The sequence below is a fragment of the Myotis yumanensis genome, unplaced genomic scaffold (genome assembly GCF_028538775.1).
Source record: "Myotis yumanensis isolate MYYU_CA2020_CCGP unplaced genomic scaffold, mMyoYum1.0.hap1 SCAF_5, whole genome shotgun sequence".
NCBI classification, from domain to species: Eukaryota; Metazoa; Chordata; class Mammalia; order Chiroptera; family Vespertilionidae; genus Myotis; species Myotis yumanensis.
The window spans coordinates 90,730,139-90,743,384 of record NW_027223756.1 but is presented as its reverse complement, the minus strand read 5'-3'; the positions used below and the strand labels follow the sequence as shown (position 1 = coordinate 90,743,384).

The 13,246-nt window shown below is 44.3% G+C and overlaps 1 non-coding gene and 2 pseudogenes across 1 annotated transcript; all 3 read left to right on the top strand.

Moving 5' to 3' along the window:
• The first annotated feature begins 5,185 nt into the window (after nucleotides 1–5,185).
• LOC139009941 (LYR motif-containing protein 4 pseudogene) lies at nucleotides 5,186–5,452 on the top strand (annotated as a pseudogene).
• Nucleotides 5,453–6,906: 1,454 nt separating this feature from the next.
• On the top strand, nucleotides 6,907–7,851 carry LOC139009940 (small ribosomal subunit protein uS2 pseudogene; annotated as a pseudogene).
• Nucleotides 7,852–8,729: 878 nt separating this feature from the next.
• Nucleotides 8,730–8,836, top strand: LOC139011801 (U6 spliceosomal RNA). Its single transcript, XR_011471635.1, has one exon. It is a non-coding gene; the product is annotated as a U6 spliceosomal RNA (small nuclear RNA).
• The last annotated feature ends 4,410 nt before the right edge of the window (nucleotides 8,837–13,246 follow it).

The window sequence follows — 13,246 nt, the reverse complement described above, 5'->3', positions numbered from 1 at the left end:
CATGGCACGCCAGTAGCTTTTGCTGGCACGCGAAACCCTCTCTTATAATCTTCCATTTACAATTTTTTTCTTAATATCGACTTTTTTATTTTTCAGATAAATTCAGTGTAGGCGCATCTTAGATAAATAAATAATTTTACATAACAAGTTATCTTAAAGACCATAGACATGGATTGACGAGAGGGGAAGAGGAATTTCTATGCCTCTGCCTTAACTCTCCCTGCCTTCCTAGATCCGACCAGTGTTTTGGTTTTAGCCTCAGACGCAACGGGTTTTCGTTGACAAGATAACCGCCTTACCTACTTACTCAAAATTTCACTCTATAAAAATGAAACCTTCTCTCTCGCTTTGCCCACCGGTACTAACGAAAGGGGAATAAATTTCTGTTTTGATGCGCGCTACAGCAGTAACCGGGTGATGTCATCATCACACGGTATCCGTCTGCGCTGAAAAGTAAGTTACATAATTACCGTACTTCTATTACATTATGCTGTATTTGTCTATGTTTTCTTCTTTATTCTGTTATTTTCCTTAGGAAATATTTTTAGTTTGTCACATTTTTTTTGTTATCCATAAACCAAATCTTATAAATAAAAATAATAACTGATATGCATACAATGTATCATGACTTATAAATAAAGGTTCTACATTTTGTGATTTTTTACATGCTTTATCTTTACTGTTCCATTTTGTAGGGATAACAAACTATTTTTCTTTCTATTTACTTTAATTAGAAAAAGTAATAGCAGTACAGTAGTTTGATCAAGCTAATTAATCTCTTACTGACATTCTACTTTTCTTCTTTCCCCTTTTTCACATATACCATCATCTCATGTATTTTTTAAAAAATATATTTTATTGATTTTTTACAGAGAAGAAGGAAGAGGGACAGAGAGTTAGAAACGTCGATGAGAGAGATAGATCAGCTGCCTCCTGCAGGCCCCCCACTGGGGATGTGCTCGCAACCCAGGTACATGCCCTTGACCGGAATCGAACCTGGGACCTTTCAGTCCGCAGGCCGACGCTCTATCCACTGAGCCAAACCGGTTCGGCATCTCATGTATTTTTTCTGTCCTTCTAGATTGTACAGAATGTCAGGACCACCAGCTAAGAAACGGTGTCATTCAGCTGAAGAGGATGTTAGAGAATTTCAAAAATACTGGACAGAAAAGTTTGGTGTGATTAAGAAAGACAACAAAGCCTTATGTGTTTTCTGTTTTGAAACTATTGTTTGCAGAACATCTTCTGTAAAAAGGCATTTTGAAAGTGTTCATAAGAACAGAAGCAATAAAACCAAAGAGAAACGAAGAGAATTAATTTCTCGTGAACTCAGCAAAACAAAAAAAAAAAACAGGCTGATAATTTTATGAACTTCATCTCAGGCAGGTCCAGTTTCAACTTAGTTGCTGCTAGTTTTGAAGTTTCAAAAGTCGTTGCCCAACATGGAAAACCACTCAGTGATGGAGAGTATATTAAAGAAGCTTGGCTACAATGTGCACCTTTCCTTTTTGACGATTTCTCAGAAAAAGAAAAGATTATTCAGCGCATTGAAGATCTGTCCGTGAGCAGGAAAACAGTTACGGATAGGATACTTAAGTTGGCGAGTAATACTGCTGAACAATTAACAAAAGATTTGTCTTCGTGTCAATTTTTTTTCTATTTGTATTGATGAAAGTACAGACATTACATTGTCATCTAGGCTGGCCATTTTTTCTCGTCTTTGTAAAGGTGACGAAATATGTGAAGAGACAGTTGCCCTTCTAACTCTCCCTGAGCGTACTACCCGGGGCTGAAATATGTAAAGCAGTTATGAACGAATTCTCCTCTCGACAAACTGACATTTCAAAAGTAGTGTCTGTCACCACTGATGGTGCTCCTTGCATGACTGGTGAGAAGGCAGGTTTTGTAAATCTGTTTGCGAAAGAAGTTGGTCATGCACTGGTAGGTTTTCATTGCATCATACATGAGGAGGCTTTATGTGCAAGAGCGGGCCTGAAGGACTGCAGGAAGTGTTGCAAACAGTGACCACAGTTGTTAATTACATTTCTGCTCGGGCTTTGAATAAAAGACAATTTCAAGTTTTACTGAATGAGGTAGAATCTGTGTATAAAGGACTGAAAATGTACAACAATGCTCGATGGCTTAGCCAAGGTTTGTTTCTGAAACGATTCGTTGAATGCTTAAACGAGGTAACACTCTTCTTGAATAACCAACATGTTTCTTACCAAGAATTGTCTGACGCCACCTGGGTTTCTAAACTGATGTTCTTTGCAGATTTTTGTGAACATCTGAATGACTTAAATGTTAAATTACAAGGAACTGGCAAGACACTTGATGTTATGTTTGGTTACATAAAGGCTTTTGAAAAGAAACTGGAAGTCTTTAAGAGGGATGTGGATGGTGAGAGATTTAGATATTTCCCAAACCTCAAGAGGCACATTAAAGATCTCCCAAAAGATGACAGAACAGACTGTCAAAGCCTTCAAAAGCTGTTTTTAAACATCATTGAGTCAACTATTGAGCAGTTCTTCTCAAGATTTGCAAAATTCAGAGAACTGGAAGAGACAGCAAAATTCATGAGGTTTCCAGACAGCATGAAACTGGAGGAACTAAACTTACAAATGTTTTCATGGATAGACATGGCTGACTTTGAAATGCAGTTGATTGAATTTCAGAGTAGCTCAATTTGGAAGCAGAAATTTACTGACCTTAGAGTTGACTTGGAAAACATTGAAAAAAAGCGATTAGAGACAGGAGTATCAGAGAGAAGTGTCGAAAATGAACTACTGAGGACTTGGAATGCCATTCCAGAAAATTTTTTCTGTTTAAAAAACTTTGCAACAGCCTTACTCTCCATGTTTTCATCCACATACGCTTGTGAATCTTTGTTCTCAGTGATGAATTTTGTTAAGTCTGGTAATAGGAGTAGCCTGATGGATGAAAGTAGTAGCTCATGCATATCTCTGACGGTCACGAAATATAAACCTGATGTAAAATCTCTGTCATCAGTGATGCAGCAGCAAAATTCCCACTGATAATATCAAATGGAGTCATAAAGTTTTCTGTTGGACTATCAGTGTACAAGTATACATTAAAAAATAAATGTATTTTTCATCATCATATACTGTGTTTTTGTCGCTCGAATGAATTTTATTATTTCTTCAAGGTTCTTCACATATGTACACCTTAAGAGATATCAAGTAGGCATAACATGTTCTCAAAAAATTAGGGTTGGCGCGCAGAAGAATTTTGAGTCAGAGATTTTGCTGGATTTGGCACGCACTCACAAAAAGGTTGCCCACCCCTGCTCTAAGGATACCTATCACTAGCTTTAGGGCCCACTGTAAATCCAAGAATGATTTCATTCAATATCTTTTTTTCCCCCTCACCCGAGGATATTTTTTCCATTGATTTTTTTTAGAGAGTGGAAGGAGGGGGAGAGGGAGAGAGCGAGAAACATCCATGTGAGAGAGACACATTAACTTGTTGCCTCCTGCACACACCTTAACCAGGGCCGGAGATTGAACCTGCAACCCAAGTACATGCCCTTGACTGGGAATTGAATCCGCACCCTTCCCTGCACGGCCTGATGCTCCAACCACTGATCCACACTGGCCAGGGCTCATTCAAGATCTTTAACTTAATTCTATCTGCAAAGACTCTTTTCCAAAAGAATGCCCCATGACATGGACTGAGGGTTAGGACATTAGATCCTTGCAGGAAGGTGTGGTCCGGACCGAGGACATGAAATTCACAGAGATACCATTAGCCGTGTATGGTGGTGGCAGTGGTGGTGGGACACACCCACTCTGCAGCAGAGTGTGGGGAAGAAATACATACTAGGGAGAAAGTTTTGAGCCCCTACTGTGTGTCAGGTGCTTAAGACACAAGCCTTATAAAACCCGATGAGCCCTAACCGGTTTGGCTCAGTGGATAGAGCGTCGGCCTGTGGACTGGAGGGTCCCAGGTTCAATTCCGGTCAAGGGCATGTACCTTCGTTGCGGGCACATCCCCAGTGGGGGGTGCGCAGGAGGCAGCTGATCGATGTTTCTCTCTCATTGATGTTTCTAACTCTCTATCTCTCTCCCTTCTTCTCTGTAAAAAAAAAAATCAATAAAATATATGTTTTTATTTTTTTTTTATTTTATTTTATTTTATATATATTTTATTGACTTTTCACAGTGAGGAAGGGAGAGGGACAGAGAGTTAGAAACATCGATGAGAGAGAAACATCAATCAGCTGCCTCCTGCACACCCCCCACTGGGGACGTGCCCGCAACCAAGGCACATGCCCTTGACCGGAATTGAACCTGGGACCCTTCAGTCCGCAGGCCGACACTCTATCCACTGAGCCAAACCGGTTAGGGCTAAAATATATATATTTTTTAAAAACGATGAGATGAACACATTATCTCCATTTCAGGTTCTGTTCCCATGAGCAGTCACTGCCCGTTCCCCCTCCCCCAGCTCCTGGACAGCATTCATCTGCTTCCTGTCTTTCTGAACTTACCTGTTCTGGACATTTCATCATGTAAATGAAATCATATACAATATTTGTATTTTCATTTGGCTATTGTGAATAGTCCTGCTATAAACATGTGTGTACAAGTTTTTGTTTGAAAACCTGTCATGCAGTAATTTTATGTTTAATGTGTTGAGAAATCACCAAACCTCCTGTCGGTATTATTTTTTACTATGAAACATTTCGGGCATACAAAAAAGTATCGATAATAAAATAACAAATACATACCTACCCAGCACCCCTGCAAGAAACATTCCCAAGAGAATGATTAAAAGACACCAAACAGAAATTCTGGATCTGAAAAGTACAATAACTGAAATGAAAAATTCACTAGAGGAGTTCAATAGATTTGATCAGGCAGAAGAAAAGAAACCAACAAACCTGAAGATAGGACAATTGAAATTATCAAGTCTGAACACCAGAAAGAAAAACAAATGATTAAAAGTTAACTGCGCTGGCCTCCGAAGTCTGGAGCGATGACGTATGGCTCCGTCCCCTGCGGCCCCAGGCCGGGGCGCTGCTCGCCCAGGGGGAGGCCTGGCCGCTGGCGAGACCAACCACACTGCATTGAGGTCGTGCGTGGTTTTGCACAGGCTGAAGCTGTGTGATTGGGAAAAACTTGGGTCCTCCGCGAAGAGACCCACTTACTTTTTTCTTTGCAAAATGACAGCCTCCAGCCGTGCACCAGATCTGTACCCAGAGATGCTGAGAGAGAGCAAGCATTTCAGCACCTACAATCACAGAACTTATGCTGTCAGGAGGATAAGCGATGCCTTCAGAGGAAATAAGAATGTAAAAGATCCTGTGGAAGTTCAGACTCTAGTGAATAAAGCCAAGAGCGTCCTGGAAAGGATTCGTCGACAGGGCCACAGGGGCCAACTGTATTCGACTGACAAGCTTATCATCGAGACTCAGAAGCCTGAGACCTAAAGACCAGAACCGCCAGGCACCATCAGCAACCACAGACCACCTCCATCACCCACTCTGTGCTCGGGATTGGGGCTGCCAACGGGCCACAAGTGGCCTCTTGCATCCGCTTAAAATAACCTCTTGCTCCCGCTTAAAATAATCTCTTGCTCAGCCTGCTCTTGCTCAGCCTGCCCTGATAAGTTGAGTGAGGTTTCCATTCTGCAGCCTCAGTGAAAAGGGGCCGTCTCTCCTTGGTTCAGTGTTGGAAAGCAGAGCTGGAGCTCACTCAGAATAAAGGTGTGTGTTATTGTCTCTCCTCTCCACTCCACCCCTCTCTAGTAGCTTGTACAGAGCATCTCCAGAATTTGTTTCTTAGTCCTCGACAATAAACAGGACTATCTCCCTAAAAAAAAGAATGAAAGAAAAGAAAAAGAGAAAACTTAACTGAATCCAAAGGGCCTATGGAGCACCATCCAGAGGACCAACATACACGTTATGGGAATCCCAGAGGAGGAGAGGGAGACAGAAAAAGGGGCAGAAAGAATATTTGAAAAATAATGGCCAAAACCTTTTCAAATTTGATGAAAGGTATAAATCTACACATCTAAGAAGCTCAATGAACTCCACGTAGACTATACTCAAAGAGCCCCATACTGTGATACATTGTAATCAAAGTGTGAAAGCCAAAGAGAAAGAGTGAAACTTAAAAGCAGCATGAGCCGAAACCGGTTTGGCTCAGTGGATAGAGCGTTGGCCTTCGGACTGAAGGGTCCCGGGTTCGATTCCGGTCAAGGGCATGTACCTGGGTTGCGGGCACATCACCAGTGGGGAGTGTGCGGGAGGCAGCTGATCAATGTTTCTCTCTCATCGTTTCTGGCTCTCTATCTCTCTCCCTTCCTCTCTGTAAAAGATCAATAAAATATTAAAAAAAAAAAAAAAAGCAGCATGAGAAAGCTACTCATCATGTATAAGGGATCCTCAATGAGATGAACAGTCCATTTCTCACCAGAAACCTTGGAAGCCAGAAGGCAGTGGGATGACATATTTAAAGCACTGAAAGAAAAACTGTTGACCAAGAATTCTATATCCAGCAATACTTTTTTTAAATATGAGAAAGAAATCCAGACATCCTCAGGTAAATTAAAGCTGAGAGAGTTTGTTACCATTATATCTGCCAAGCAAGAAATGCTAAAGGAGTCCTGCAGGTTGAAATGAAAGGACACTTGCCCTGACCGGTTTGGTTCAGTGGATGTTGCATCAGCCTGTGGACTGAAGGGTCCCAGGTTGGATTCCGGTCAAGGGCATGTACCTTGGTCGTGGGCACACCCCCAGTGGGAGGATGTGCAGGAGGCAGCTGATCGATGTTTCTCTCTCATCGATGTTTCTAACTCTCTATCCCTCTCCACTCCTCTCTGTGGAAAATCAATAAAATATATTAAGAAAAAAAAAAAAGAGCTTTCCGCGCCACTCAGGGAGGGCTCCATACGGCGTTGTTCTCGGTTCCCACGTAACTTAAAGGGAAACTTCTCACAATGTCCGGAGCCCTTGAAGTCCTGCAAATGGAGGAGGAGGATGTCCTCAAGTTCCTTGCAGCAGGAACCCACTTAGGTGGCACCAACCTCGACTTCCAAATGGAACAGCACATCTACAAAAGGAACAGTGATGGCATCTACATCATCGATCTGAAGAGAACCTGGGAGAAGCTTCTGCTGGCAGCTCGGGCCATTGTTGCCATCGAAAACCCAGCTGACGTCAGTGTCATATCGTCCAGGAGTCCTGGCCAGCGAGCTGTGCTGAAGTTCGCTGCTGCCACTGGAGCCACTCCCATTGCCGGCTGCTTCACTCCTGGGACCTTCACCAACCAGATCCAGGCAGCCCTCCGGGAGCCAAGACTTCTGGTGGCTACTGACCCCAGGGCTGACCACCAGCCTCTCACAGAGGCGTCTTACGTTACCCCGCCCACCATCGCTCTGTGTAACACAGACTCTCCGCTGCGCTATGTGGACATCGCCACCCCTTGCAACAACAAGGGGGCTCACTCCGTGGGTCTGATGTGGTGGATGCTGGCCCGGGAAGTGCTCCGCATGCGTGGCACCATCTCCCGTGAGCACCCGTGGGAAGTCATGCCTGATCTTTACTTCTACAGAGATCCTGAAGAGATTGAAAAGGAGGAGCAGGCTGCTGCTGAAAAGGCCGTGACCAAGGAGGAATTTCAGGGTGAATGGGCTGCTCCTGCTCCTGAGTTCACTGCTGCTCAGCCTGAGGTTACAGGCTGGGCTGAAGGCGTGCAGGTGCCCTCTGTACCCATTCAGCAGTTTCCTACTGAAGACTGGAGCGCTCAGCCTGCCACTGAAGACTGGTCTGCAGCCCCCACTGCTCAGGCTACTGAATGGGGAGGAACAACCACTGAGTGGTCCTAAGCTGTTCTTCCACAAATTCTCAACAGAACGGAAATAAGGTTGATGGAAAATAAACATTTTCTAAAAAAAGAAAAAAAAAAGAAATGAAAGGACACTAGACAGTAACTCAAAGCTGTGTACATATATAAACATCTATGCACCAAACAACAGAGCCCCAAAATATAGGAAGCAAACATTGAAGGGAGTTGAAGGGAGAAATAAATAGTTCTACAGTGAGTCAGAGACTTCAATACTGCAGTTTTAATAATGGAATATTAAGGACATAGAGGACTGAACTACACTATAAACCAGCTACTAGACCAAATAGACATTTATAGACCATTCCATGTGGCAACAGCAGAATACACATTGCTATCAAGTATTCATGGAACATCCTCTAGTATAGACCATATGTTAGAGAAGGAAAAACACTCAATACATTTTAAAAGACTTAAATTATACAAAAAATCCTCTCCCACTACAATAAAACAAAAATCAGCAAACCTCAAGATGGGACAATCAAAATTATCAAGTCTGAAAACCAGAAAGAACAACAAATGACAAAAAGTCAACTGAGTCCAAAGGGGGCCTATGGGGCACCATCCAGGGGACCAACATACACGTGATGGGACTCCCAGAGGAGGAGAGACCGAGAAAGGGGCAGAAAGAGTATAAAATAAAGCTAGAAATCAATAGCAAAAGGAAAACTGGAATGTTCACAAATATGTGGACATTAAACAACACACTCAAATACAGAGTAAAAGAAGGAATCACAAAGGAAATTATAAAATATTTAGAGATGAATGAAAACTAAAACACACTAAGAGTTATGGATGCAGCAAAAGCACTGCTCATAGAGAAGCTGGTAGCTATAACTTGCTACATTGAAAAAGATCTCAGTGCTCGCTTCGGCGGCACATATACTAAAATTGGAACGATACAGAGAAGGTTAGCACGGCCCCTGCACAAGGATGACACGCAAATTCGTGAAGCGTTCCATATTAAAAAAAAGAAAACGATCTCAGCCACATGGCTCAGTGGTTGAGCATCGATCTATGAATCAGGAGGACACGGTTCAATTCCTGGTCAGGGCATATGCCCGGGTTGTGGGCTCAATCCCCAGTGTAGGAAGTGCAGGAGGCAGCTGATCAATGATTCTCCCTCATCATTGATGTTTCTCTCTCTCTCTCCCTCTCCCTTCCTCTCTGAAATCAATAAAAATATTTTAAAAATATATCTCAGATCAATAACCTGAGGAAAAGAAGAGTGAATTAAAATCAAAGCTAGTAGAAGGAAGGAAATAATAAAGATTAGAGAAAAGATCAATGAAGTATACAATAAAGAAAACAGAATCATTAGAAACAAATCCCAGCATTCACCTGGCACCTCAGATTGTGACCTTTAGGGTTTTTGCAGAAATAATTCTTTTTTAAAAAGCATTTAATGACCCATGTTCTCTTTTTTAAAGTGTTATTTTATTTTTTTAAATATATTTTTATTTATTTGAGAGAGGAAGGGGGAGGGAGAGAGAGAGATAGAAACATCAATGATGAGAAAGAATCATTGATCGGCTTCCTCCTGCACGCCCCCTACTGGGGATCAAGCCCACAACATGGGCATGCGCCCTTAATTGGAATCGAACCTGGGACCCTTCATAGTGGATAGGCCAACTCTCTATCCACTATGCCAAACCAGAGAGGGCCAGATAGGATTCTTTGTGTTAAGATGAGGTCACATTGGAGTAGGGTAGGCTCTAAATCCAATAAACAGTGTCCTTAAAAGAAGGTCTCCTACAGACAGAGGCAGAGATTGGAGGGATGCGGCCATGAACCAAGGGACACCAGGATTAAGCCACCAGAAGCCAGGAGAGAGGCCTGGAACCGAATCCCCCTCACAGCCTCCAGCCCTGCTGAACTTTGATTGTCAACTTCTGGCCTGCAGGACTGGGTTCTTGTTACTGCTGTCTTTGTGTTGTTTTTGAGAGAGAGAGAGAGAGAGAGAGAGAGAGATTTGTTTTTCCACTTATTGATGCATTCATTGGTTGATTTTTGTATGTGCCCGACCAGGATCAAATCCGTAACCTTAGCATATCGGGATGGCACTCTAACCTACTGAGCTTCCCCATCAGGGCCAGGGCTGTGTTTTGTTTTTTAATGTTTTCATTGATTTTTTTTTTTTTTTTTTTTTTTTTTTTAGAGAGAGAGAAGGGAAAAGGAGAGAGAAGGAATCAAGCCTGCAACCTGGGCATGTGCCTTGACTGGGAATCGAACTGGCGGCTTTTTGGTGGACAGGATGACGCTCAACCAACTGAGCCACACTGGCTAGGGCCAGGACTGTGTTTTCAGATATCCAACTTGTGGTCATCGTTATGGCAGTTCAGGAAATAATGCCACCTGTTCATTTTTCTGTCTGGTTCCTTTTCCACCCCTCTAGCGTGTCTGAGAGCCTGAAAGCTATTCCTTGGTCAGTTAAACGCATCACAGATATCTCTGTCAATACTGTGACTGAGTCTAATTGTTCCAAAAAGCGTCCAATTGTAGAAAGGCCGGCATGAGCAGAGCAAGGACAAAACAACAAGAAAGCCCACTGCATGGGAGAACATATTTGCCAATGTTATCACTGATAAGGGTTTAATCTCCAACATTTATAGGGAACTCATACAACTTAACAAAAGGAAGATAAACAATCCAATCAAAAAATGGGCAAAGGACCTAAATAGACACTTTTCAAAAGAGGACATTCAGAAGGCCAAGAGACATATAAAAACATGCTCCAAGTCACTAATCATCCGAGAGATGCAAATCAAAACAACAATGAGGTACCATCTCACACCTGTCAGAATGGCCATCATCAACAAATCATCAAATGACAAGTGCTGGCGAGGATGTGGAGAAAAAGGAACCCTCGTGCACTGCTGGGGGGAATGCAGACTGGTGCAGCCACTATGAAAGACAGTATGGAGTTTCCTCAAAAAGTTAAAAATGGAACTCCCAGTTGACCCTGTGATCCCACTTCTAGGAATATATCCCAAGAAACCAGAAACACCAATCAGAAAGGATATATGCACCCCTATGTTCATAGCAGCACAATTCACCATAGCTAAGATCTGGAAACAGCCTAAGTGCCCATCAGTAGATGAATGGATTAGAAAACTGTGGTACATCTACACGATGGAATACTATGCTGCTGTAAAAAAGAAGGAACTCTTACCATTTGCAACAGCATGGATGGAACTGGAGAGCATTATGCTAAGTGAAATAAGCCAGTCAATGAAGGAAAAATTCCACATGATCTCACTCATTTATGATAATTAAGACCATTATAAACTGATGAGCAAAAATAGATAAAGAGGCAGAGCAACATCGAACAGACTGTCAGACTACAGCGCGAAGGCCGGGGAGGGTTGGGGAGGTGAGTAAGAGATCAGCGGAAGGACTTGTATGCATGCATATAAGCATAACCAATGGACACAAGACACTGGGGGGTATGGGAGGCTAGGGGAAGGTCAAGGGGGAAAAAAGGAGACATGTGTACTACTCTTTGTAATACTTTAAGCAATAAAACAATAAAAAAAAAAAAAAAGAAGAAGGTCATGAGGCTGGGAAGCCCTGGGTGCCTAACAAGGAACAGAGCGGGAAAAGAAGGACCTCCCTCCCGGGAGGACCTCCCTCCCCTAGCATATTGCTGATCATGCGGTTTGGACGCCCTGGCCTTTCATATCCCCAGTTATGCGGTTTAGACACCCTGACTTTTCCTCTCTGAAGATAACATCTAAGCTTCAGTCCTATTTTAGCTCCAGGCCCAGAAAAGCAGCAAAACCAGACAAGCAATGCTGTGCCTGCCTCAGGGCAGCTTCACTGACTGATGACCCCTGGTGCGGACCAATAAGAGGAGACCACAGCCCTAAAAGGCACCCCTGGAGGGATGACTATGGAGACCCTCCCCTGGGATTCCTGCCTGCAAGAGAGAGATAAATACCCTCAATGCAGTACCCCATCGCACACTCTCCCCCAGGGGAGCAGGCCCGACCCATGCCCTTCCCCCTTCTTCCCTCTAAGGGGCCCCCACAAGACTCCCAACTGAGGGAGCATTGGGCAGCAGCAGCTCATCCTGGGCTCACCCCAGAACCTGTCTCCAACGCCCCCTTTTCTCTGACTTCCCAGTGAGCCAAAGCGGCCCTCGGGGTCCCCTGCTGCTTCTCTGTGCTGAGCCCCTCCTTGTCTCGCTGTCCTGAGTGTGCACTTGCCCCAGTGAAGTCCTTGCTTTGCTGCCCTTTGTCTCTTGACTGAAGTCTTTCCTTCAAGAAGACAAGAACCGACAGCTCATTCTCTCACCACTGACACAATTATTCATGTTTTCCTTGTGAAGGGTGTGTTTTCATTTGCCTGGACGTGAAAGCTGGCGTTTGGTTCTCCTCTGTGATTCTGCCGATGGGCCATGACCTTCCTGTGTTCTGGGTTTGGGACTCTGCCACCCCCTCCCCTCTTCAGCCCTCTTTGGGGGGGAGGAGTGGGGGCAGCTGAGTGTGAGTCAGCAAGGCCCAGATTGCTGGGGGTGGAAGTGGTCAGTTCAGCTCCGAGACCAGCTGTGTGGGTTCCTGGTGTGTGTGGTGGGGGGTGGTGGGGGGCGGGGGGAGCACCCAAAAGTTTCGGCCAGGCAGGAAGTAGGTCAGCTGAGGAGGCAGGCTTTGGGACCTCACATGCTCGCTGCCCGGAAAGAGTCCGCTGGGGTGTCCCCTGCCCCCACGCTCTCCACTCCACATCCTGTTCCAGTGGCGGTTTTGTTTTGTTTTTTAATCTTTATTTATTGATTTTTTTTTTAGAGAGAGACAAAGAGAAATCGTCAATTAGTTGTTCCCCTTACTTATGCATTCACTGGTGGATTCTTGTATGTGCCCTGACCTGGCTTGAACCCTCCACCTTGGTGCATCTGGACCACACTTCAACCAGCTGAGCTCCCCGGCCAGGGCACTGGCACCTGTTCTGCACGCGTGCTCCTATAATGGTGTCACTGGCCACAGTGTGCATTTACGAAGCACTTACTGTGTGCCAGGCCCTGGCTGACCATGGACACTCAGTCCTGCCAGGTAGGTGCAGTGGTCGGCGTCATGTCACAGAGGGAAACGAAGGCCCAGAGCGGAGCAGCCTGTGCAGGAATCACACGTCATGGAGCCCTGATCACCAAAAGTCCCCAGTCCTTGTCTGGTTGGAATCCTCTCTGCCCCTCGGTGTCGTCTCTGTCTCTCTCTTTCCCTTACTCTCTCTGCATTTTGCTCTCATGTCTCTGTTTTGGTTTTCCCAGCCTCAACCCCCACCCCACCCCCCACCCCCATCAGTACTGCACTCGGACGAGAGGCAGCCTGAGCTCACTCCATCCTCATAGAAACTGCTGAGTGCCTGGGATCAACTTCCCACAA